This window comes from Callorhinus ursinus, unplaced genomic scaffold (assembly GCF_003265705.2).
Source record: "Callorhinus ursinus isolate GAN/ISIS: 27379988/994484 unplaced genomic scaffold, GSC_fseal_2.0 scaffold7, whole genome shotgun sequence".
In the NCBI taxonomy this organism is placed as follows: Eukaryota; Metazoa; Chordata; class Mammalia; order Carnivora; family Otariidae; genus Callorhinus; species Callorhinus ursinus.
In genome coordinates, this window is record NW_027397069.1 from 20,929,091 (window position 1) to 20,956,818 (window position 27,728).

General features: G+C 34.0%; 2 pseudogenes; one reads left to right on the plus strand and one right to left on the minus strand.

The window, feature by feature from the left end:
- Positions 1-20,726: 20,726 nt before the first annotated feature.
- On the minus strand, positions 20,727-21,281 carry LOC112826570 (fatty acid-binding protein 5 pseudogene; annotated as a pseudogene).
- A 1,443-nt stretch (positions 21,282-22,724) lies between these two features.
- On the plus strand, positions 22,725-27,451 carry LOC112826332 (large ribosomal subunit protein mL42 pseudogene; annotated as a pseudogene).
- The last annotated feature ends 277 nt before the right edge of the window (positions 27,452-27,728 follow it).

Below are 27,728 nucleotides of genomic sequence, written 5' to 3' on the forward strand. Positions count from 1 at the left end.
ACCAAAGCCAACTGTAAAAGACAACCAGGAGAGATGAAGATTTTTAAAAGGTGAGGCAACATGACCATACCCTTCATGCCTTATTACTTATATTGACATGACCTGCTACAGTGGGGAAAAAATAGCACTTGAACTACCTCCAAATCTCTTCAAAATATAGATTCGTTTAAGGTTTTTTTTTAAATAAATTCAAATTATTTTTAATTGCCTCATCCCTTGTCCAAAGCACAAGACATTTCATCAGAATTCTCTCAAAAATTGAGTTGGGATCTTTGTTTTCATTATCATTTAACTTTGTTCATGTAGTTTTCTAATTGTATATGATTATCCTAAGGAGAAGGTCATTCATGCTATACAGGGAAGCAAGAATAGTGTGCACACAATTCAACCTTAGGCAGCCTCTGCATATTTGGCAAATTCTTACTGCCTTTTGTTATATTTTCATTTTCTAATCACAAAAAATAAAACGGCAGAGTTCCACTGGCATCCTATGTGTGTGTGTGTTTCCATACATTCTTTTGACAGCACTTTTTTTTTTCTAAAAGCATTACATTCAACAATTTATTTCTATGAAATAACCCTGGTAAAATTTCCTACAAGCTATCAAATAGATTTTCCTTTTGAATGTGCACTCTGATCAAAATTAATTTCTCAACTCTAATGGTGAGCAGTAATTAAGAAAGCCAAGTTGGCTGAATGCACAATGTTAGCAAAGGAGCATTTAAATACTGAAATTAATATATTTGATTTTATCAGTTAATCATGTATTAGGTGTTACTCTGCCAAAAAACTTCCTGTAATTTTTTTTTCCTCATTGGCAAGACAATCAGGTACAGAATATCTTGGAGTTTAGGATTTCTTACAATTCTAATTGCCACCACCAATTCTCTCATGAGGCTATGGAAAGAAAGGAAAGAGACTACAAATTTACATTACTCCAAATCACAGATAATCTTTAAAATATGTAAACTATATATGTGAACATAAATATTGAATAATTCATTATTAAGTACATTCTGTAAATAATAATTTTATTCAATGTCTACATTCATTCTTTAGATCTACTGCATTTCTTTTTTGGAATGGATTCTCACTTAATCGGGCAAATGGTGTTATAGTTTCTTTTATTAATCACCAATTTAGTAACCAAGAAAATATTATTATTATTACTAATTTCTAAAATGTAACAAGATAATCATTTCATATATTCTGTCACATATATTCATTTTGGGTATGAAACTACTTTCTAAAGGAGGGAGGAATGATTAATGTGATTTTAAAAACTCTAATAATGATTATGACTTAAGTCTGATCTTTAAACAAATTATATAATAAATATAAATGGAAAGTTGTTCCTTGTTATAATATTGGATTCATTATGAAATGTATATCTCACTTTTTCTTTCCTTAAAAATAAAACAACATTTTAGAGCACTGTGTACCTTGTTTTTGTTATACTACTATACTTTTCCTCATCCATTCCTATCCTAATATTAGCATCTAAAACAGTCTTATAAGAGACATTGACTATTCAGTGAATATACAAGAAGCCACTGAGGGAGAATAGAATTCACTAAAATTTCACAAGGTAGCAGAGATTAAGTAGACAGAGAATCAAATTGAATGAATGAGAAAAAAATATATAATTGTATTTGTTACAATAGCTTGCTTACAAATCATGACTATATAGTATGTCACAAAGAGCTTAAAAATATAATTTTTATTATTCTTGAATTTCTAAATGCATACACACACACACACACACACACACACTCATATACAAACCACACTAAGTGCAAGATAAGTTGGAAAATATATTAACTAACACAACAATGAAGTAGTAATAATTTAACAACAGAAGGAAACAATGAATTTCAATAAGCAATATCTGAAAAACAGTACCTAACTAAGTAATTAAATAGAAGATTTCAAAAGAGGGACAGGAGTAAATAAAATGTAATCAATCTAATATAAAGCAGCCAAGGGAATAAATAAAGGAAAACAAAGAAAATAAAACAAAAATTAAGATGGTAGACTTAATCCAGTTGTAATATCATTAAAGTAATAAAAGTTGATTATATTCCTTTAAAAGACAGAAATTCCACTGTGACTAAAACAAAAAAGCTTTGTGGTATGTACTTACAAAACTTACAAAAGATACTTACAAAAACATATGAATGCAATTAAGTCAACAGTAAGTAGTTAAAAAGACAGAGAAACATATACAAAGCAAATTAAAACCTGGAATAACAATTGCTACATGAGACCAAAATTGATAAGGATATACAGTTTTGGTTTTTTTTTTAAAGATTTTATTTATTTATTTGAGAGAGAGAATGAGAGAGAGAGAGCACATGAGAGGGGGGAAGGTCAGAGGGAGAAGCAGACTCCCCGATCAGCAGGGAGCCCGATACGGGACTCGATCCTGGGACTCGATCCTGGGACTCCAGGATCATGACCTGAGCCGAAGGTGGTCACTTAACCAACTGAGCCACCCAGGCGCCCCAAGGACATACAGTTTTGAAGAACAAAATGAACTATCATGATTTATGTTTTACATGTATACATACAACGAATGTAGGATACACGTTACTTCCAAACACATTTACAAAAATTATCTATGAAATCATTAAACAAGTATAAGCAAATACAAAATAATTATGACAAAGATGATATTTTGTCCAAAGGAAACAAGACAATATGATTAAAATAAATTATAGATATTTCTTTAAAACCTCCAACATGCAAAAATTTAAAAAAAAACTGATTTAAAATAGTTCATCAGTAGAAGATGTTATCAGAACTGATATTATAAATATTTAAAATTACATTAATGGCAGCAAATATACTAAATATCAAAATTTGTCAGATGAAAAAACAATAGTACATACATATTAATGTCTTGCTTTAAATGCATTCATATGTACCAAAAGAAGATTGAAAAGTGATGGCCTAGATATTCAAGCTGCTAACAAATAAAACTTCAGAATAAAATCAAAGCAAATCAAAAGTAATAAATATTACACACCAATTAAGAAATTTATATTGTAGGAAACAAATAGTGGATTCACTAAAGAAGAGGAAGGAAGAAAGAGGAGGAGGAGGTGGGGGGGGAAGTGTAAGGGGAAGGAGGGAAAGACAAACAAGAAGGAGAAGAAGAACCACAACAACTGACAAAATGAACATCTCTGGAAAAATTAATCAAGGAAAAAGAGGAAGTATAAGTAATTACATAGCCCATGGTATAATTGCTTAACAACACACATAGGGTAAAGAATTTAAAAATCAACCAAGGCTATTATAGGAATCTTTATATCCAATATATTTGAAAACAAATGGACAATTTTCTAGAAAATCATAAATGACAAGCATTTAAAGAAAATTTACGTAACTGAATATACTTAATGGCATTAAATAATATAAGCACTTATTAAAACCACTTACACACACACATACACGTGTATACACCCTCACCTATGAAGTTACACTCACTACTTTAATAACTGAACTAAGAAAATTCCTGTATTATATTAATTTTTCTAGGAAAGGAGAAATAGATTTTAAAAATTTGATAGCAAATCTGATCTAGGATATGCTATTCCCACTTACAAACATAAATGTAGAAAAATTAAACGAATGTTAAAGGAAAAAAATATTCTGTCACTTGTTAAAATGCTGAGGAAGACTTTATTCAGGACTTTTGAGAAATATGAGAAGCCTATTACAGTAGGGGAGAGAGATGAGGCTCAATTCTGACTCACCTCTGACCACAATAAGACAAAGTAAGGGTTTATAGCCAAGAAGCATGAGCATGTCAGGGGAGTTTGGGGGCTTGGGTGGGGGGCAGGGTTTGGTGAGTAGGAAATTACTAAGAGGAGATACGGAGACATCAGAGGAAGGAGGAATTCTTGGTAGACTGACCAAACACGATTCTTGCTGAGGGCAGACCAGTGTGATCAGTATCAAGGGTAGGGAATGAGGAATTTAATTAGATATTGAGAGTGACCATCTATCAAGGGTAGGAGGACTCTCTCTAAACTGACTTTAAAAGGACATACAGTGAAGCCTAAGATGGAGGCCTAGCTGAGGAAAGGGCTCAGAGGAGCCTGGGCTGAAACTTGGTCAAGAAAGGAGACTTTGTCAGTAGTCATTGTCTAGAAAGATAAATATGCTTAGAGACAGAATTTGAATAAGAATCAACATCTTATTCTTAACAAATTTAGAACAAAGTTTTTAACCTTATTAACATTATGAAAATATAACAGAAAGTAAAATGATACAAATTCAAATGGCTTCTTTATTTAAAGCTAAAATTGTGTCAAGGACCCTTATTAACATTCTTTCCTTGGGACATTCTACTGACATGCTAACCAGTTGAGTTAATAGAAATGGAGCAAATAAGAGAAGACTTCTGTAGGAAACAGAACACCACAACGACCACTGGTGCATGTTCTCTCAGACTCCCGAGATCTCTGAGAAAACTCGAGATTGCAGGGTTAAAAATAACCCGAAAGGATCAGAGTGAAATGCGCTTGGAACGTGTGTGGTCAGTTCTAAAGTACGCAGCAGAAGATGTCTTGTAGATAGGAAGCCAGCTGTAAACAGCACACTGGGCACTCCCCTCTGTTCCTCTATTCTGTTTTAAAGATTCTTACGTGCTTGACTAATCCTGTATACATGGAGGAATGTGCCTTACTACATCCCTGCTGTATATTATTATAGATCTATACCGCTGTAGAAGGTATAGAAGAGAATGGAAAATAAACGTCGGCGCCTCGGGCTGTTTGCTCGGGATCCCCTGTGCCTCGCTATACTGTCCTCTCTTTTTCTCAGTTCCTTTGCCGCCCCAGGTCCCCGACTCTCAGAGGTTGACAGACTTCAAATAAAAATAAGCAGTCTTTTGTAATTAATAAAGGAGGTAATTACCTGAATAGAAAAATATTAAAATATCCATAAATTACCTAATAAGTTTGTTTAGCAAGTTTCCAAACACTAGATTAATGTATCACAGGCAGCATGAAAAGAATGCTGTTTATCTTCTTCACACTATTACTTAAGATCACCCAGATGAGCTGCATATGAACAGATACATTTTTAAAATAATTATTTGCTTAAATATAAATATAAAAAAATAGAAAAAATTCATATATACTCTTTCTATATATCCTTAAAATTATTGAAAAATATATTTTTAAGAACTATATAATTTATAAAATTATAATTATGAGAACTACTGTCTTTTAATGTTGGGGAAATAATTTTGTTTTATAATAAAATGTCTATCTGAATCTATAATAACAAAGCAAATTGTTTTCATGTAAATTGATGTAAATATGAGTGTCGATTAAAAGTAAACTCTGCACCAATAAAATGTTGATATTGTCTTTAACATAACCCTTAACATAATCAGAACCACCATTCCCTTAATGTACATTCAAAGCACAAGTCCCCAGATTCAAATAAATTGAATTCAGTTTGCTTAATGTGTCCTAAGTGCGATGTAAGTCATTAACAGGTTGAGATCAAACATCAAATTATGTGCTTGACAGCAAATCTCTGCTGGCAAGAACAAAGTTTAGAAGCTTAAACATGTGTGGAATTGAAAAGATAAGAGTTTTTCCCTGCAGATACATCTTTCAGGATGAATAAAAATATTTCAATAATTTGCTAGAAATATATTGCTATAGCTTTAGGCAAATAGTTCAAAACTGCCTACATTTAGATATGCCAAAAGCTTCCAGGTAGCATAAATTATTATTTTAATATTATAAATATAGAAGACATGCAGTCTGCACTTGTGCTGTGCACATATGAATGCCCACTCACATACAAATGTATTTAAATACACATATATGTATACATGTGTGTGTGTGTCTATAGGTGTGTATAAATGAAATTTAAGTGGAAGGACTTAATGTAAGTATACATTAACTCCTTCTATAGTTCATTCTCAAAGGAAATTTTTCTGAGTTTTTCAGGGAAGAAAATGATAGGTAGGTACATTCTCAAAGACTCAACAATCTTTTACGTATTACATTAAGACTCATCCTGATGCCACTCTGTGCTTCAAAGAGTTGAACTTGGTATCTGATTGATGTATATACCCCGTTTTGGCAAAATGATGTAACCAACAGTAAATTTTTTAAAAAGAAAGAAAGAAAGATGGTCAAGACTAACTAAAGAAAAGAGAAAAACACCCCACAGAATGACTGGCAGATCAAAGACAAAAATAAATAAATAAATAAACAGAATAGCCACAGGCAACGCATGGATTATTTAATAGTCCCTTCTTATTAACTTACCTGTAGACAGGAAACCAAACTCCTCTAAGACCCCAATTTCTAAGAATTGAGCACCTGAGTAGATTCTGCACAGCATTAGAAGATGCAAGGGAGGGGTACCTGGGTGGTGTGGTCGGTTAAGGGTCTGACTCTTGGTTTCCGCTCAGGTCTTGATCTCAGGTTGTGAGATGAAGCCCCGCTAGGAGCTTAGTGTAGAGTCTGCTTAAGACTCTCTTGTCCTCTGCCCCTCCCCTCTCCTCTACCTCTCTCTCTCAAATAAATAATTTAAAAATTTAAAAAAAGAAGCAAGAGATTTTGTTAAGCGTTAAATCATATGAATCTATACTAACAAATACTTAGAGCCATGCTTTTAAACACATGTGTACCTCTATAATGATCAGGTACTAGGCTAGGCTGTAGAGATACAAGAATAAAAAATCAAGGGGGCTCCTGGGCGGCTCAGTCGTTAAGCATCTGCCTTTGGCTGAAGTTATGATCCCAGGGTCCTGGGATTCCCGCATCGCGGGGAACCTGCTTCTCCCTCTCCCTCTCCTTCTGTGCTTTCTCTTTCTTTCTCTCTCAAATAAATAAATGAAATCTTTAATTTTTTTTTAATAAAGATATCAGGGTGCCTGGGTGGCTCAGTTGGTTAAGCAACTGCCTTCAGCTCAGGTCATGATCCTGGAGTCCCAGGATCGAGTCCCATATCGGGCTCCTTGCTCAGCAGGAAGTCTGCTTCTCCCTCTGACCCTCTCCCCTCATGTGCTCTCTCTCTCTCTCAAATAAATAAATAAAATCTTTAAAAAAAAATAAAGAAATCAAAATGGGCTCCAGAATCTCATGAAGCCTATGTAAAGATTAAAAAAAAAAAAAAAAAGCCATTATAAAAAGATAAACCCTTGAATATATTTGAGGACTGGAGACCAGAGCCTTGTCAACAAATACTTCAACTAATTTGTGTGACTTCAGTGTAAATTTAAATTGTTTAAATTTCATTAAACAACCTTTTCTTTTTGTAGTAAGGAAAGTGGACAGCTATGGAAAAAGTGAGCATCAGATAAAGGTCATTAAAAAATTTTAAAAACACAGTCTCTTCAACAAATGGTGTAGGGGAAATTGGACAGCCACATGCAGAAGACTGGACCATTTCCTTACACCACACACAAAAATAGACTCCAAATGGTTGAAAGACCTAGAATTGAGAGAGACAGGAGTCCATCAAAATCCTGAGGGAGAACACAGGCATCAACCTCTTCCACCTCAGCCACAGCAACTTCTTCCTAGAAACATCGCCAAAGGCAAGGAAAGCAAGGGCAAAAATGAACTATTGGGATTTCATCAAGATCAAAAGCTTTTGCACAGTAAAAGAAACAGTCCACAAAACCAAAAGACAACCGATAGAATGGGAGAAAATATTTGCAAATGACAAATCAGATAAAGGGCTAGTATCCAAAATCTATAAAGAACTTATTAAGCTCAACACCCAAAGAAAAAATAATCCAATCAAGAAATGGGCAGAAGACATGAACAGACATTTTTCCAAAGAAGACATCCAAATGGCCAACAGACACATGAAAAAGTGCTCAACATCGCTTGGCATCAGGAAAATCCAAATCAAAACCTCAATGAGATACCACCTCACACCAGAATGGCTAAAATTAACAAGTCAGGAACTGAGAGATGTTGGCGGGGATGCGGAGAAAGGGGAATCCTCCTACACTGTTGGTGGAAATGCAAGCTGGTGCAGCCACTCTGGAAAACAGTATGGAGGTTCCTCAAACAGTTGAAAATAGAGCTACCATATGATCCAGCAATTGCACTACTGGGTATTTACCCCAAAGATACAAATGTAGGGATCCGAAGGGATACGTGCACCCCAATGTTTATAGCAGCAATGTCCACAATAGCCAAACTGTGGAAAGAGCCAAGATGTCCATCGACAGATGAATGGATAAAGAAGAGGTGGTATATATACACAATGGAATATTATGCAGCCATCCAAAGGAATGAGATCTTGCCATTTGCAACGACGTGGATGGAACTGGAGGGTGTTATGCTGAGTGAAATAAGTCAATCAGAGAAAGACATGTATCATATGACCTCACTGACATGAGGAATTCTTCATCTCAGGAAACAAACTGAGGGTTGCTGGACTGGTGGGGGGTGGGAGGGATGGGGTGGCTGGGTGATAGACATTGGGGAGGGTATGTGCTATGGTGAGTGCTGTGAATTGTGCAAGACTGTTGAATCACAGATCTGTACCTCTGAAACAAATAATGCAATATATGTTAAAAAAAAGAAAGAAGAAGAAGATAGCAGGAGGGGAAGAATGAAGGGGAGTAAATCGGAGGGGGAGACAAACCATGAGAGATGATGGACTCTGAAAAAGAAACTGAGGGTTCTAGTGGGAAGGGGGTGGGGGGATGGGTTAGCCTGGTGATGGGTATTAAAGAGGGCATGTTCTGCATGGAGCACTGGGTGTTATGCACAAACAATGAATCATGGAACACTACATCAAAAACTAATGATGTAATGTGTGGTGATTATCATAACAATAAAAAAATATAAAAAGAAAATTTAAAAAACGTAGACAGATATGGTCATGCATCGCAAACAAAAATACAAAGATGAGTGGCTAACACTATTTGATTGTTTCTTCAACTCTTTCATATATTCTGGCTCAGTATAACATATGTCATTACATTGTACTGTGCACAAAGATAAAAAATAACAGTTTATTTTATGTAAGATCTTATTTGTAAGAACATTTGAGAATTATATGAAAAGATGCACAGCACATTGATGAGTTACAACAGCACTCTATAATTTGGGGGAGTAGAACAAGGTATTATTATTTCCATTATACAATCTCCTTATTTATGCCTTGTTAAGTAATTAATAATTTGACATTAACAATAATTTTAATAAATCCATGTATTTCAACTCACCATTACAGGTACTGCTATGGGCATACAATATCCATTTGTTAAGGTCCTAATCCCCAAAGCAGTGGTGTTTGGGGGTGGAGTCTTTAGGAGGTAGTTGGGTTTGAATGAAATCATGGCGGTGGATCCCCTATAATGGGATTGGTGTCCATATGAGAGGATAAAGAGACCAGAGTTCTCTGTGGGTCAGGTGAGGATAAGTGAGAAGGTGCTTGTCTATAACGCAGGAAGCAGGCTTTCTCACCAGAACTCCACCATGCTGGTAGTCTAACTTGCAGATAGTTTTTGGGATTTTGTTACAGTGGCCCAAGCCAGCTAAGATATGCACCAAAGATAGAATTTTAAATATATGTTTTTGGACTTGTGAATTGAATAGAGGAAAATAAGGCAGAAAACAGAAAAGAGACTTCAAGTGTAACTTAAATGATCCAAATGTATACTTTTAATTAAAGCTGAAGTATTAGAGGAACAATTTTAAAGAAGAGTAAACAAATATTTGTAGTTTATTAGAATCTAAATATTATAAAAATTAGTGCTTCAAGTTTATCACAAATTGCACTGTCATTGAATTTATCTGGAATTTTAGTTCAATGTCTAAGACATGTCTACTGAGTGTTAATTTTAAATAACAAAACCATATAAATATGTTTAATATATCAGCATATTACCTGCCATTCTGATACTCTGATGTCTACAGTAAAATTAAAACATCTTCAGAACCAGGACACCATCCTCTCATTCTTTCTCACTTAGGCTCCCATAATAACATCCATCTTCTTGCTTTCCTTTCTTAGCCCAACTTTCTCTAAGTCATTTTCTACACTGTGTTAAATGATCTTTCATAAACACTCATCTGATAAAAATGCTTCCCTGCACAAAATTCTCAAAGAGCTTACCATTAGCAAAATATACCCTTCCTTGAGCAGACTATAGAGTCAGTGACAGAAGTTTAACTATCTTTTATCTCTTCTAACTTTTGGAAAATATAAATAATATATATACACATATATGTATATACATATATCTATTTATGTTTCTGTTTAACTTTTGGAAAATATAAATATAAATAATATATATATACATATATGTATAAACATATATCTATTTATGTATTTACATTCATATATATACCATCCCTGCATTGCGGCCATGTAAAATATTTCAAAAGGCCCCCTATCATCTCCTAAGAATTTTTATATTCTTCTCCTTTCCATAGGTTTTCCTGGATATTTTTTTATCTTCCTTTGCACTCTAATTTGATATATTAAATATCACTCAAAGGTAAAATGTATTTCATTTGCCCCTTTGGACAATTGTACAAAGTCACTTAGAATATGCTACTATAATTATTCATTTGTTTGTAATTCCAACATACTATGAAATTTTGAAAGAAAACATTAGTCATGTTTGAAGTATTGATTTTAACAATGAATTTAATAACCACACATAGATTTCATATTTTAATATTAATTAAAGTCAAATTTAAAGTCCTAAAATATCTCATTTCATTTAAATAAAGTAAAAATAAAATATCTCAAATAAGTAATTTTAAAACATAAATGTGTAAAGCAAGCCTCTTTTTATTTTTTTAATTGTAATTATTTGTACCAAGGAGTTCCCAAACATTGAGCGAAGAAATACAGAATTTTAATAGAACCAGTTTGGCCATTCATAAGATGTTTTCAAATTGCCTTCAAAATTAAGTCAAGTAGCATCTCAAGTGATTTGACTGTTAATCCATTTTCCCCCTTTGTACTGAAAAAAAAATTGCTGTTTGATTCATTAAATTTTCTATTCATTTAAATGAAAGGTAAGTAGTTATCAGTAGTCTTTTTTGATGATGCCATGCAAGTAATATCACCTTACATTTCTAGCAGAATATGCGTGATTTCTAGTAATTTGGATTTTATTACTACATTTGTATGTAAGAGAGTCACTTATTCTATAGAACAGAGTACCATTGTGCTTTGAGAGGTGTGGGTAAATTTTAGTAATGTTTTGGTAATATTTTAGAATACAAAAGTAAATAGGCTTAAATACAACAATTTAAAGAGAATGAGACTATAAAAAAGCCACACATATCCATAATATTTAATTACAAATATACGAACTGCCAAAGGAAAAAAATGCCATCTGATATAATACAATAACCCGAATTTTTATTTTAAATAGTGTACCCTAAATAAACTGAGTGGTTGCAACTTAATGGTTGACTTCAGGTAGACTTCAGCCTAGAATTAATAACACAATTACCAGATGATTAATAAAGTAACTAAACTAGAATGATTGCCATTAGTCAGTGGCCTGAATCTTAGTCTGTTGCCTTGTAATAACTAGTTAGGAAATAAAGATTACTTAAGAGTAAAAATAAATATTTTTATTCACATGATCTGCTGATATTTGAAAATATGATTTGGGCAGAATTCAGATACTAATATGATTAGTCAAATAATTCTTAGGTCACTCATGCACTCCAGGGAAGCAACACTGTGCTTAAGCAGGTAATTTTTTTTTTTTTTAACCTCTACCTGCACATCAGAGAGTTGACATTTGAAGGTGAGAGAAAGAAAGTAACTTTACAAGGTAGGGCTTTTGGGAAATAAAGCAGAGTCTTCCAGGCAAAACTGATTAGAAAACATTCTTTTTACCTCTAAATCCATGGGGGCCTATGAAATACTTTACTCCACAGTTACAGAAATAACATCTTGTTCTTCCTAAGCAAGGGCATTTGATTTTTCTCCTTCTAAGAAAACCAATAGAGGCTTTACTCTAAAAAGTTCTACTCTACACAGATTTTTTTTTATAGCTGTTATGGACATGTGCAACCATAAAAGTGTAAGTACAATACCTAAGTTAGGGCAGTTGGGAATGATTTGCTTTGTACACTAAGGATTGGACTTTAAGTTTCCATTAGAGAAGGCAACAACTTGTTCTACTCAGCATATAAACTTTCTTATTCTGAAGAATCATCAAACTGGCCTAAAGTAAGAGAAGCCTAAAGTCAGACAGCAAATCAGAAAATATCATATAAACAAAGAACCCAAGAACCAAAGGAAGACAAGAACTGGTATCCAGTAATGGGAATAACAAAGTCCTGATGACTTGGCAATAAAAAGCTTACTGATACTGATCTTAGGAGTAGTGGAAGTCATTACAGTCAATTACATTTTAGTTGTATAAAATATTATTTTTATTTTGCTATAAGCCTGTGTATTTATATGAATATATTGTTTGCAAACAAACAGGAGAGATAGGACTACAGTGTGTAATATCTTTTTTGTTCTTCCCAATTCACAACTGATAAAATAAATTAAGCATTGGTAAAGAAAGATACTAGAACCAAGTAGATTAAACATTTTTAATTTAGATTCCTTTGTCCAGAGAGAATAGTTTAAAGATGCATAATGCTTTATTAAATAGTACCAGAACAGTGATTATCCATATTTTCTTTTGCCTGCCTTTATGCAAGTCATGGCTCACCTTTGCTATAAATAGAAAGACTAATTGGAATCAGTATTAGCACCCCCCACCTGCCCCACTGTCCATACAGTATGTAGGAGACCTAAGACAGGCACTAAAATATAGCATAGAATTTAATCAGTGGATGAGAGATTACAAATATTTTATGAGTCAATTTATCCTGGGAAAGGCAACCAGAAATATTTAATAGGATGAAAAGGCATTTGAATTAAACTTTGAATTAAGTCTAGGATTTCAAGTATTTGAAATGAGGAAGGGGCAAATAAAAATCAGAGTAGAACACATAGAACTGGAGTTATTTCTATAAAAAGCATGGAGAGACAGGAGAGGTCTAGCATTTTACAGCCACACTTGGCCCACATTCAATAAGCAAGTGGATATTAGTGACAGTACAGCACAACTGATTTGTATGATCACACCTCAAGTAAACATATCTGAGCAATGGCCTGAAAAATCCATGACTGATGCATAGAATATAGTGCAGAGTTGTTCAAGTGAGACTTGGTTGAGTTGAAAATAGGGCAGTGGAAAACAACATGAAGAGACAGATGTAAGAAATGCAGAGGAGGGCATAATTCATAATATATGGCCACCTACTGAAAGTGGGTCAAAGAAGGGAACTTGAATCTAAAGATGGGACAAAGATGACTGAATTTTGAATTAAGTTGCCTGGGCACTAGCATAGCAAAGGAAGTTTTATTTGGGGTGTAGGGTGATGGATTTTATGGTTAGGAAATATTTGGTTCTTATTTGTGGCTGGGTGCCCAGTATCTATTAGAATATACCTATAAATAAATGGAGTATAAAGTAATATCTTGTTGCAAAATAATATAACTCTGAAGGTGATAGTACTATCATAGCTATTTTTAATTATTTTAAACATTTTGATTTATTTTTCATTACATACTCCCATTATACATAATAAATAATATATAGCATTTGGAATTGACATATTAATATCTCCTCCCCTCTTCCTGCATACTATCCCTAGTAGTAAAATGAAAATTAACTAAGAAATAGTGAAATAACAACTCTCTCTAAGTAAATAATATAATAATTGTTCTCTGGAGCACATCTGATAAGCAAGCAAAACTGGATGCTTTCGTTATAAGATTCTAGCAGATTAGTATCTGGCACATAGAAAGCACACAATAGATGTTTAGCTCTTATCTGGCCTACAAAACAAAATGTGATTTTGCAGATAATCAAATCTAAATTTACATAGAATTTGCTTTCTGGAGTATTTTAATTGACTTTCTATCCGATGCCTGTAAATATATAAGTATTTAAAATATAATTTCATTTTACTAATATAGCATAGCTTTAGTTAACCAACAGTGGCTGAATACGGAAAATAATGTTTACTTTTTATTAAGCAAGTAATTATTTCAGTAGAAGAATTTTTTTGACTTAGATATCCTGTTACTATTCTGAATTACATAACTACCATCAAAGTTAATGCTCTCATTTTGTAAAAATACATAATATAAAAAAGAATTCACAATGATATCAGACTTTTTTGTTCCCTATCATTTGAAACAATAAAATTCCTGGGTCTTTTAGAGAAATAGACTAAGAAATTATGTAGACCATCTACCTCAAGTACTCAAATGCAAATTGATAGCACTTACTCTTCAGTTGGTAAATTATATAATGAAGTATTAACACAATAAAAGCAGTGTGATTATTCCACAGAATCAAATCTGAATGATATTCCTGAATCTTTTTTTTTTAAGATTTTATTTATTTATTTATTTATTTGTCAGAGAGAAAGAGAAAGCACAACCAGGGGGGAGCAAGAGGCAAGGGGAGAAGCAGACTCCCTGCTGAGCAAAGAGCCTGATGCGGGACTTGATCCAAGGTCCCTGGGATCATGACCTGAGCCGAAGGCAGACGCTTAACTGACTGAGCCACCCAGGCATCCCTGATATTCCTGAATCTTATTATATTTTTTTCACATTGCGTATGAGGCACAAAGTATCAAGGTAAACAAAATTTTCATGTTACATAGTTAATGAGTATAATCTAATATTAAGTGTAAACCAAAACAGAAGAAGTAATAATGAAAAATATCAGCAGAAACTTAAAGATATGCTTTCCTCGATGGCAATGAGAAAACATGCCCCTACCATGTAGATGATTACTTATGTCGAAGTGTATCTATAAATTATTAGTCAGTTATTTGACAAACTAGTAAGATCTAAAATGTAATTAGAAATAACATACAATGGAAAGATGAAAAAGTTGAGATTGATTTTTTAAGTGAAGGTTTTATTTTAAAAGCATTTGAATAAGGTAAAATTTGAGCTGTTTGGAAAAATATGTATATTTATATAAAAAAACATATTATAAGTGGAGGAGTCAGGAGAAAGAATTCCAAAACGGTTTTGGGAACTGATCTTGTCTAGAACAGCTGTTGCCCAAACTGGGAGATTGTCAAAATCACTTGGGATAATGTCTAGAATTACAGAGTCCCTGGTGCCAAGCCAGATATATTGAGTAACAATTTCCAGTGTTGGGTAGAAAGGAATCAAGTGAATCTTAGTTGGGTTGGTTGACTCCAAGCAATGACTGAGAACTTTTTGTTTTGTTTTAAATTTCATGAGTCAACTGCAAACTGGGTAAGAAAATTGTAAAAGTTTTATTTCATATAGATAGTTCTGATTAAAATGTGGATGATTTATAGAGAAGTGGATGGGATACAATTAACCAATTATAAGGCTATTACAATTGTGCAGTTAAATGACAGTGAATAACTTACACTTAGCTATTGAAATCATAACTGGAAGAAAAAAATGGGAAACTGTGATCTTAAAATAGCAAAGTAGGATGCCTAATTAGGTCAGAAGGAAGAGGAAAATAAAATCAAGTATGACTTCTGGGTAAAATGTTAATTCCATTCTGTTGGGAAAGGCAATCTCATGAGCACAGCCTTTTAGCCTCCACTTGGCCATATAAGAATGGGTCTCAGGCCTGGAACACACCCTTACCAAGAAATGAGGAGTTCAAATGCCCTGTGCCAAGCTTGTTGCCTTGTATGGGAATATCTTTCCCTTTTCCAGACTCAATGAGTGTTCTTTTGTTTCCACTTAAAGTGTGTGATTCATATGGTATCTGGCCAACTCTGCTGCTGGTTCCTTCCACTACCGCATGAAAGGGTGCATTGGGCAAATTCCTTTGCCTTCAGCAGCCAGGAGAGACCCACTGGTCATAGAGGACCTGCACACACTGCTGAAACTGATAGTCTGTGCCTCTTCTCTATGTAAGTGAAGTGTTACTCCATCCTGTGCTTGACTGTGGTGTGTCTTCCTTGAAAACTCTCATACCGTGATGCAATGGGTAGAAGAGCTTCCTCCCCTGGGATTGATAACTGGCGCACAGTGCTCTACACTCCTGTGATTGGTAACTGGTACATGGTACTCTGCTCTTCATATTCTGTGACAGAGCAATGGGAAGATATTATATTTCAAGTGTCTAGTAATAATGAGTAGTGATCTGAACATTTTCATTGCAGAATGCCTATGGAAATGCATGTGGAAATTCCATTTGGTCTTTTAAAGAGAGTTATCAAAAGTTCAGGGCGAGGGCAGGGCAACTTAGCTAAAAGATACAGGAGGCAAAGGAGTACATAAAATAAAAATGATAGTTTCATAAAGAAAATAAAATGATGTGAGAATTATCTCTTTTCCAGTTTATAAATCTGTCTCATAGGAAATATGCCCATAAAGCATATGTTTTAAGGATGGAAATAGGCAATAAACCATTTAAAATGAAAAATTTAAATACAGATAGCAATAAATGCTATGTATGCTATGTAGGAAGTAAACAGGCTGAAAAAATAATAACTTTAGTTAGAGTTATCAGTGGAAGAGTTTCCTTAGCACAGATATTTCTGCTGAAATATGTAGGTTGTGAGTGCTTGTGAAGCAGCTTTTTAGGCTAAACAAAAATTACATGCACAAATGCCTACAGATAAGACGTCTGGGTGCGTCTGGAGAAGAGAAAGTAGCCCTCTTATAATAAACAATGGGATTATGATTATACTCACAATAAAATAAATTACCAGCAGTGGGAAACAGAAAACAGAAGAAAGGGGCACGTGGGTGGCTCAGTCGGTTAAGCATCTGCCTTTGGCTTAGGTCAAGATCTCACGGTCCTGGGATGGAGTCCTGCACAGGGCTCCCCACTCAGCATGGAGTCTGCTTCTCCCTCTCCCTCTACCGTTGCCCCCTGCTCATGCTCTCTCTCTCTTAAATAAATAAAATCTTAAAAAAAAAAGAAAAGAAAAGAAAACAGAAGAAGAAATGACTCTCTGAGCCCTTCACTTTTAATGAGGTATCACTTTTGTTTTCAGATAATAGAATTATCAGACTTTATAATATAAAATAATACTTATTGACAGAACTTATTGACAAAAACACACAACATACAACTGTAGATGTCCTGTAGAGAGTCAATTAGGTTAATTTGAATCTTAGGGAAGATTGTGTGTGTGTGTGTGTGTGTGTGTGTGTGTGTGTGTGTGTGTGTGTGTGTGTATTTATCCAGATGTTTGTTAAACTTCTGGGTTCACATGTTACCTTGCTATCACTCAAAGAGAAACCGCAGATAGAGCAGAGAACAAAACAGACATTAGGGTTACTGCAGAATAATAGAGGTAGAATAAAAAAGACACAAATAATTGGGCAAATTAAAAGCCAATTGAGACATAGATGAAACCAGGAGATTATGGTGTCAGGAAAGTCAAAACAAAAGTGTTCTAAGAATAGAACTTTCAATTAGCTATGAAAAAGTTAATACTCATTAAGAATTTTGAAAAGATCTGTTTTAGTTGAGGATAACAGAAGACTGACAAGATAATCAGGAAGTGATAAAGTGGAAGATAAAACTTCAGAAAAGTTTTTTTGGTCAGATTTTCTGTGAAAAGAAGCAGAAAAATTAGGTGGTAGCTGTGCTGGGGGGATGGGACCAGGAGGGTGTTTTTATATATGGGGGATGATATCTGAATATGAATTATATAGTAGTTTAGAAGAGTTGTTACAAACAGGATATCAAAGTGATAATTTAGGAATTAATCCTTGAGAAGATCAGACAGGGCCTGATTCCCAGAGCACAAAAAGAACGGACTGTGCTTTGATAAAAACAGGAGTAAAAAGGAGGTATTTATCCATTTAGAGAATTGAAAGAAAATGGGAACACATGGAGCTATACAACAGTAAATTCTGGCATCGTACCCTGATTTGCAAGGGAAGTAATACAGAACTGTGGGGAGTGTTAAATGAATGTTTGAGGCTTGAAGTCATAATTTTATGGTAATGTAAATTAATCTTGGGTGATTTTCATCCAGCAATATTGAATATTTAGGTGAAAACATGAATTAGTTTTGTTTTGTTCTGTTTGTAGTTGTCTTTTCATCATCATGAACTATAACGTTTGGGGAATTTTTTCCTCAGGTGTATATAATAGAAATAAGATAGGTGCTTGTGTGGTGCAACTGGTTAAGCACTGGACTCTTGTTTTTGACTCAGGTCGTGATCTCAGGGTCGTGAGATCGAGCCCCACATTGGGCTCCACACTGAGTGAGGAGTCTGATTCTCTCTCCTTCTCCCTCTGTCCCTCCCACTCATGCTCTCTCTCTCTCTCAAATAAATATATAAATCTTTAAAAACAACAAACAAACAAAAAAACAAGAAATAAAATAGGGGTGTACTTTTTTACAGTGATTATAGCATAGTGTTATTGCCAAAGCATGTAATCTAATTTGGAGAAAAAAGAAACTGTGAAGTAGAAAAAGTTTAAGTGTGGTGGCATCAGTGAACTGGACATTACATTGTAGTTAAAGAATCTTTTAGGGCAGGAATGAAATGAAGTGGTAGGCAAAAAAGAGTGGAGTGGTTGAAATCAGCTTATCATATATAATTCAGTAATTAATAATAAAATATCCAGGATATGACTGTTGAAGTGGTGCAATGAAGGGGAATGGAGGAACTAGTCTTTTGTGTGTGTGATTTGGGTAAATGATCTGACAGATATTTGATATTAATGCATCATCTGAAATCATTGTAACTGACATCATGGTAAAAGACATCACAAGAAAACATAATAAAAGATATTAATTCAGGTGGTAAGGACTTCAATAAGTTAAGAGATATGATCGAGAAATCAGTAACTGAATGCAGGGAGAAATGGTAATAACATAAACAAACGGAGTCCTCTTTTAATAGAGCTCAAGCTTATAAACTAGAAGGATGTATAGTGTTTTGGATGCAGCAAAAGAGAGCAGAATGGTCCCACTTCTTAAACCTGAGCTGTCAGAAACCAGAGAGAGAAAAATAGTCTCTGCTTGAGACAACTATATGCGGTATGGTTTTTATGGACAACAGAGTTCAAGATAAGGCAAAGGTTAAAGGATCATTAAGGAAATGCCTGAAGACATGAAAAATCCTGTAAATAATATATATGGTATTATACAGGAGTGTGTTTTGTTTGAATTAGAAATTCCATATTAATATTGGCATGAAAATCTCAGTCATAGAGGTGGTATGGGAGTACTGGGTTTTTATTTGTTTTTGTTTTTAAAGATTTTATTTATTCATTTATTTATTTATTTATTTATTTATTTGAGAGAAAGTGTGTGAGCAGGGGGAGGAGCAGGGGGAGAGGGACAAGCAGACTCCATGCTGAGCGCGGAGCCCAATGCCGGGCTTGATCCCATGACCCTGAGATCACAACTCCAGCTGAAATCAAGAGTCAGAGGCTTAACCAACTGAGCCACCCAGGCGTCCCTGTTTGTTTTTGTTTTTGAGTGCACAGGACAGTATAGTTAACACTACTGTATTGACACTATTGTACAATGTTGCATAGCAGATCTCTAGAATTTATTCATCTTTCATACCTGAAACTTTGTCCATTGTGTGTGTTTGTCTATGGATAATATGTATAATTTTCAACATGATTGGACAAATTATTAACCTCTTTCACTCTAACAAGTAGTGTGATAGAACTAGAAAAATCTGAAGATCAAAGTTCTATAAACTTAATATTCTAAATTAAATTTTAAAAAGTAAGTAAACTAGCAGTTCATCCCTTTCCTTATATGAACTGAAAAAGATTACAAAAAATCCTATCTGAAAAGAGAAAATTAATCAAGAGTTATTATTGCTAAATGGCTTAAATGTTAATGAATTTAATAAAATATTTATGAATTAGATTCAAAAGTCATATAGATTAAGATTAGAAGTCATACAAGCCAATTAACTAATTAAGAAATATCACTGCAGAATAAATTATACAATATGTCAAATGTTTTTAATGTCAAAATGATCCTACACAGAAAGTTTGTAATCTGAGTTATAATAATATTAATTTTAAGTCTTACATAACCAAACATTTAAAAAGGAGAAGAAAAGTAGTTTATTTTTGAATAGAAACAAATATTCAATTTGAAAGAAATTCAGAGATCTTTAAAAAGAAACATGAATTAGAACATATTGAGGAAAGGATTATACACTCAGTTCCTAAGTCAAATATATCCAGAAAAATAATTTAAAAATTAAGTTCATTGAGGCAGAGATATGTCTTTCTTCCCTATCTTTCCTCCTTGTTCCTTATTTGATTATAAATTTAGGGACTTCAATTATATATTCAGCTTTATATTTTGAGATTTTACTGTGCCCACAGCACAAACAAGAATTGTCAGGACTTTTCAATTTCAATCGAAAAAAAAATGTATAAAATCAAATTTGTTTTCTTATTGTGTTATTTTTTAATGCCCCTGCAAAGAAGTTGAATTAGACACTGAGGATACACCACATACATTTTATTTTATTTTATTTTTTTAGCACAAATTTATTTACTAACCAAAATTTATTTACTAACAAATTTAATAACCAAAGGTTATTTACTAACCATTAATTTTATGAAAAACCCACAGGGGTTTTTAGCACAAACAAATAATTTATTAATTAAATCAACACTTTGAAAGAGATGCATGTAAAATGTTTGTGATAAAGATAACACAGTAATGAAAAAAAAAGCAGAATGGAGATTTGCTCATTGAACTGAGCTTGTTCATCCTCACAGCTAATTCCTGTCCGCAATGATGATGGAATTTTTACTCTACTTTTTCATAGACCCAAGTACAGGTGACATTATTCATGATGCATTCCACCACTAATTTCCCATTTTCCAATTTTCTTGTGATTGTGCTTTCCTTCCCATCCCATTCCTGATGTTGAACCAACGCACCAGCTGTGAAGTTGCAGACAATCTCAGTTTTTCTGCCATCAGCTGTAGTTTCTTCTAACTTCTCTCCCAGGTCACATGAAAACTGTTGTTTTCAAAGTGCTCTCAGTATTTATGGTGAGGTTTTTGCCGTCAGAAGAGATGATACAATCTGGTTTGGCCACTGCACACACTTTTCGCAGAACCATTCCCACTCCTACTTCCTTCATGTATTCCGTCAAAGCCTTTGCTTTCCACTAAGCGCCATCTTCCTACCAGCTGCTGAATGGTGGCCATGGTGGGTGCGGGCCGGCGGGCCTAGCGAGAAGAGCAGAGTGGGACGTCGGAAGCGTGGCTTACACCACATATATTTTAAATGAATAAACTAATGAACATATTTTGAATTTGATTTAGAAAATATGACTACTCAGTATTTACAACAATTACATCATCAGATCCTGTTTTCCTTCAATAATTCATGTAATTCTTCAAGTTAAAGTCTTTCCAAAAAGGGGGCTCAAAATATTGTTTTCCATTTTCCACTTCTTAGGTTTGGATAATCCCTCAAGATACTAGCTTATGAATTGTTTTCCAAAAGCTGATAATATCTTATAGATCATCAATCATTGAAGAAGTTTCAAAACTTTATGTAAATGTTCTATTTCTCCACTTTTTGCATAGTCTGCATGTTTTGCAGGCTAATTCAATTTCACATTACTCATTTGCAGTTATTTCCCTTTTTTATTTCTTGTCGATAGGCATATATGCCTGGATACAAATCAAATGCTTTTCAGGTAGACAGATGATTCCCCACGTTAGTAGAATCATTCAGTCATCCACAGTTATATCAATTATAACTGTAAAGATTAAAAATCACCTAAAACCAACTAAAAAGTAGGTCACCCCCCCAAAAATGGTCATTATCTCAAATAACAAGTTGTATGGAAATAGGATCAGTTCAAGGTGGGATAATTAAGAGAAGCAACATCTCTGCAACTCATTTCTTCATTATTTTGCTGTGTGATTCTCAGCATGTTGATAGATTATGTCTTTAGTATTTTGGCATGTCTATTCTGGGCATAAACAGTAAAAATATGAAAATATCCCCCCAAAAAAGAGAGAAGAGAAATATTTCTAGTGTGTAGCACTTTTTATTAGCAAGGAAATAAGAAATTTCTTAGTGACTTCCCAAAGACTTTCTTTCAGTTCTCATTAACCAGAATTGGGCCACTTCTCCTGGAACAAACAAAAAAATAGCAAGGGAATAAGATAATCACTGTTGACCTGAAAAAATTTATTTTGTATTCTTTAAGCTATAGAGGTGTCATTCCCTGAACACATGGCCACTAATGATGAAATTTTAAACAAAACTGGAGCTATGTCAGCAAGGACAGAAGAGAAGGATAAATAGGAAAACAGACCACATTGGGTCATTAAAAAGTAAATTCTGTGTTTAAAAAAAGCAAAACAAATCAAGGCATTATTTTGGCTTGAGTGATCTAACTGTTTTCCAGTTATCCCAGTTGCCATTTACAATTTACAGTCCAGGAAACATTGTCCATTCACAGTTCATGGGGGTTCAGTGTGATGTTTGTTGTCCAATTTTTCCTATCTTTACCCTTAATGAATTCTAAATTGGGGCAAACAGGATAGCCTTCTATGTTTTTACCAAACCTAGGGTTGAAATCATAATGACATTTACTTCCTAGTCATGCACATTTGAAAAGTTTGGAAATAGAAATGGAAAAGGAAGAAGAGAGCCTGTTGAAGTTACCTCACTACCTGATGGCAGAAAATGAATAGGAAAACCACTTTATTTTCGTCATCATCAACAAGCACCATTAATGATCAAGCAGGTAAGATAACCCACTGATGGTTAAGAAGAAGAGCATTGCGCTATTGTCTTTTAAAAGAGCACACTCATTGTAGAATTGCTATCATATTCTCATCATTTTTATCAATCAGATCTGTCCCTCTACTTCTGTGAAAAGTCCACGAGTGAGCACACTGGTGAGTGTTGTCAAAAATTATTACTAGGGTATTGTTCCATTCTGGGAGGTGAAGTAGAAGGTCTTTATGTAAACATGAGAACAAAGTAGTATAATTCATCATTATAAACAGTCTTGGTTTTGAATTCTGTTGTCAACGAGTTACTTGAAATTATTTCCATCTTGCTTTCAATGCGTTCTCAATCTTGCCACTTTTTCTTCTACTTTTTTCTTTGCTTTGTGATTGCTTTATTAGCAACAGTCCTATTGAACTATAAATTTAAAATGTGTAAGCTTATGTTTTGACATATGTATAAAACTATACAATTAACACTATAATCTAGGTAATGTATATATCCATTATTCCCCAAAGCTAGGATTTATATTTGATTTTCTCTAATTTTCTCGTGTTCACATGTAATTTGTTTTCTACCCTAAATATAGCATCTTAATCCAATAATATTACTGTTTCTTCAAATTTTACTGAGTTTCAGAACTTTTTTTTTTTTTTAAGTAGGCTCTACGTCTAGCAGGGCTTGAACTCATGACCCTGAGATCAAGAGTCAGATGCCTAACTGACTGAGTGACCCAGGTGCCCCAAGTATCAGAACCCTTTTGAAAGGGATACCAACCTAATGTAGAGTAGCCATTCATTTACTGAGTATGCATTAAACAAAGACAACTGATTTTTATTATTTGTGGTAGCATAGTTCTATAAAATCACCATGAACAGTGCATTAGTGAATACTGAACTATTGCCTCCGGGAAATATGTACATATGTATACATATATGCGTATTTCAAACATTATAATCTTAACTCATAAAACAATGCATCCTCACAAAGTCCATTTTTTTTTAAGAAAAGAAAAATGAGATTCAGAAGTAAGTGACTTGCTTGAGACCACCCTGCTAAGAGGTGCCAGAATTGTTTTTCAAACTCCATCCAACTGTCCACAGAGCCAAAGCTTCTTGCATTACACTGAACTGCTCCATATCAACCCCATTTTTTGGTCACCTCTGTGAGAGCTGAAAGAAAAAGGCAGAGCTTAGTCTTGTTTGATCTCAGCTGGGAACATCTACATCAAGTGATACAAATTGTTCATGTTCTGTGTATGTCTGCAAATGACTGTCAAAGCACAATGAATATTGATTTGGGGGTTACAAATAAATATCATAGTGAGTAGGCAAATACACAAATATGGAATTCACAAATAAGGGATAGATTGTATTTATTGAGGGGTCTATGACATGGCCATTAATTTAAAAAGCCATGTTGCAAAGGCAATGGCCAAAATCCATGAACATCAGTACTCTTTAGATACATCTATTCTTTCACTCTTTATCTTCAGGATCATTACGTAGAATCCCTTAGTGTATTCCAGTTATCCATACTGAACATGAGTTTGTCACACATTGTGATTGACATTCCTGAGACCAAACCCACTGCTAAGCGTAGTCCCCAGCCTAGTCCCTGCTTCTTTACCATAGCTACAGATTAAGTCCATAAATTATGCAACTTTACGGTCAAGATAATGATGATGACATTATTTAATGAAAAACCCACAGCTAACATCATATTCAATGGGTAAAGACTGAAAGATTTCTTACAAAGGTTAGAAAAAAAAGATAGAAGGCTATTTCACCACTGCTATTCAAAATTATACCAGAAGTTCTAAATTTCTTAGAGAAAACACAGGAGTAAATCTTAATGAACATTGTATTTGGCAATGAAATTTTTACATGTGATATCCAAAACACAGGCAACAAAAGAAAAATAGAAAAAGTGGGATTCATAAAATGAAAGAGTCGTGCATCAAGGACATTAGCTAAGAAAATAAAAAGATAACCTATAGAATGAAAGAAAATATTGCAAATCATATATCTGAGAAAAGTGTAGTATCCAGAATGTATAACAAACTCTTGCAACTCAACAACAAAAAAGCTGAACAACCCAATTTAAAAATGTGCAAAGGTGTTGAATAGACACTTCTTCGAAGAAAGTATACAAAGCCGATGAAGTACATGGAAAAATGCTGAATCTTATTAGTCATTAAGTAAATGGAATTCAAAACCACAATGAGATACTACTTCACACACCCTAGGATGGTATACTTTTTTTAAAGCAAAATAGTAAGTATTAGTGAGGACATGGAGGATTAAGTCCCCACTCATTTCAGAAGGGGAAGGAGGCACTGTCATCAACATTTTAGGGGTACTATGTTTCCTTGAAACATTACTCTCTTCCCCAATACAGCCATAAGGAGAGTATTTCATTGTTGTCTTCCTGACAACAAGTAGAAGGGATCTTCCAGGAAAATTATTTGGGAAAAATAAGGGTGCCCATAAGAACCATAAGCAAACATTTATTTTCCCATTTTATGTCAGTGTGGGTAAAGGACATTAAAGCTGCTCTTGTTCATTTCAGAGAAGGAAAAAATGAAATTGCTGAGAGAGGGAAGATCACGAAGAAAAGTTGACCCTGGTGTTGCCACCACTCATATCACATATTGTGAGCGAAAGTATATGATTTTGTGGTAGATCAAATGAACACTGTGGAAAGTAGATATAGTTGAGTAGTATTATAATATCCCCAATAAAGAATCTTCTCAACAGGTGAGAATTTGTAGCAAAAAGAGGCCAGGAATAGGGACCACTGGTGGTGGAAGCTGAGGTTGGAAAGCTGGAGAGGTAGAAGAGGCTGGGTCTTCCCCAACAGCAAACTGGGCAGCGGGAGAGCTTTGCAGGTACCCACGATGAACCCATATATGCACCCCATGAAAAGGACAGCACTGGATGATTATTACTCAGAAAATATGTGCAGCTAGTCGATATCAGCTAGGAAAGCAGTAACCACAAATGAGAAGGAAGCTGCATCCTCACAAGCCTTACAATCAAAATGATGTGTGTCCAGAAGAACTAGTGTCAGAAGATGGAATAAGGAGGAATTTTAAATTTCTTGAGCCAAAGTTTAATCTGCATTGGATAAAAGCAAAACTTTAAATGTGCTATGTAATTAAAGATTTATACTATACTAGAATTAGCTTTAATAGCCATCAGTGGCTGGAAAATAACATTCCAAAAGCATATCCTAGTTTAGAGTACCTTAGTTATCTATTGCTGTATAACAAACTATCTCCCAACTTAGCAACTTGAAACAACAGAGTTTAGGGTTATTTCCCCGCCCCTGGGTTAGCAACTGAGGAACTGTTTATCTGAGTAATTCTAGCAGTGTGTATCAGAGTTTTTAGTCAAGATTTTGGTTGGGCTTATTCTCAAGAAGAGAATATCTGAAACCTTGACTGGGGCTAGAAGACAGTCCAAGATTATAGATAGGGCTTAAACACTATTACTTAGAATAGAGAAAACTCTTAGGCATCTGGAGAAATGAGGTTGATCAAATATTTATATTGTATTATACAATTATGTTAATTATGCAAAAATAGAGTAGAAATAAGGAAGAAAATTATTTCAGTTCTCTGATTCAATATTATCTTTTGCAGTTTCTATTTCCTGAATTACCTTTTCAGTTACCAAAGCTGTTCAAATTACCATATTAATATATGGAAATTCTTTTATTTTATTTCATAAATTATTAGAAAAAATACACATTAAATGGTCAGAGAAATGTTTCCATGGATCCTTTCAAAAGAATTCTGAATGGAATATGCAAAATACAAGATGAAATATTTTGATTAGTACAAGTCCCATTATGCTTAAGCTATTAAAAATAACAGCTATAACTACTGACAATGCTTAATGTCCCAAAAAACTTTTCTTCCATATTTTCACAAATATTCCAGATACAAGTCATTTGCATAAATTCTTAATAATTACATTCTCTTTTCAAAATTCTAAACACTAACTGGATAAAAATTATGCCTTACCTTAGCTTTGACTTAGTTAAGTGAAGTGTTTTGCTTCTTTAGTGTTGCCCAAAACATATTATTGATCATCAAGAATTACCCATCTTGATTGAAGTAAGATGGCGGGCTCTCATTGAGTGTCTGTCAAGGGATGAAAATAGATATGCCTAGACACAAATTTTAAAAGTTTGTGCCTTTTGACAACCTCACCCCCTCCACCACTCTTTGAATCATCTTCTTTCACACCACCTGATAAACATTTTGAGTCACTATAGCATTAGCAGCAGTAAAATGGGCAATATCAAACAGAACTATTTGGAAATATTTATTTCAAATTCAAAATGGAGCTTTATATTGTCTTTGTCATAAATCTACATATTCTTCTCTTCCAGATGACTATAATTGCAAAGTAGAGCTTGCTTTAATATCTGATGGCAGGAGGATAGTATGCTACCATCCTTCTGTGGATGTTCCATATGAACATACAAAACCTATTCCTTGGCCAGATCCTGTGCATAATAACGAAGAAACACATGATCAAGTGCTGCAAACCAGATTAAAAGAAAAAAAAAAAAAAGAACACGTTGAGCAAGGACCCATGATAGAACAACTTAGCAAAATGTACCTTACTACTAAGCACCACTGGTATCCCTGTGGACAGTTTCATTGATATCATAAGAAACTGGATACTCCAAAAGGTAGATGATAATGAGGTTTTCAGGAATCAAAAAGATGTTATCTTGTGTCTCGCTGGCCATTTGAGAAAATGCAGAGTATATTCACTAATATGTTATATAGTACAATAATAATAAAATGTCTTTTCATAAGAAAAGAACTACCCATCTTTATTCTATTTTCCCAAAAAGCTAGCATTTTACCAAAAATTTAAAAAAATGTTAATTTACATCTGGTAATGTATCTTGCACATAAGGCAATTATCCAATAGG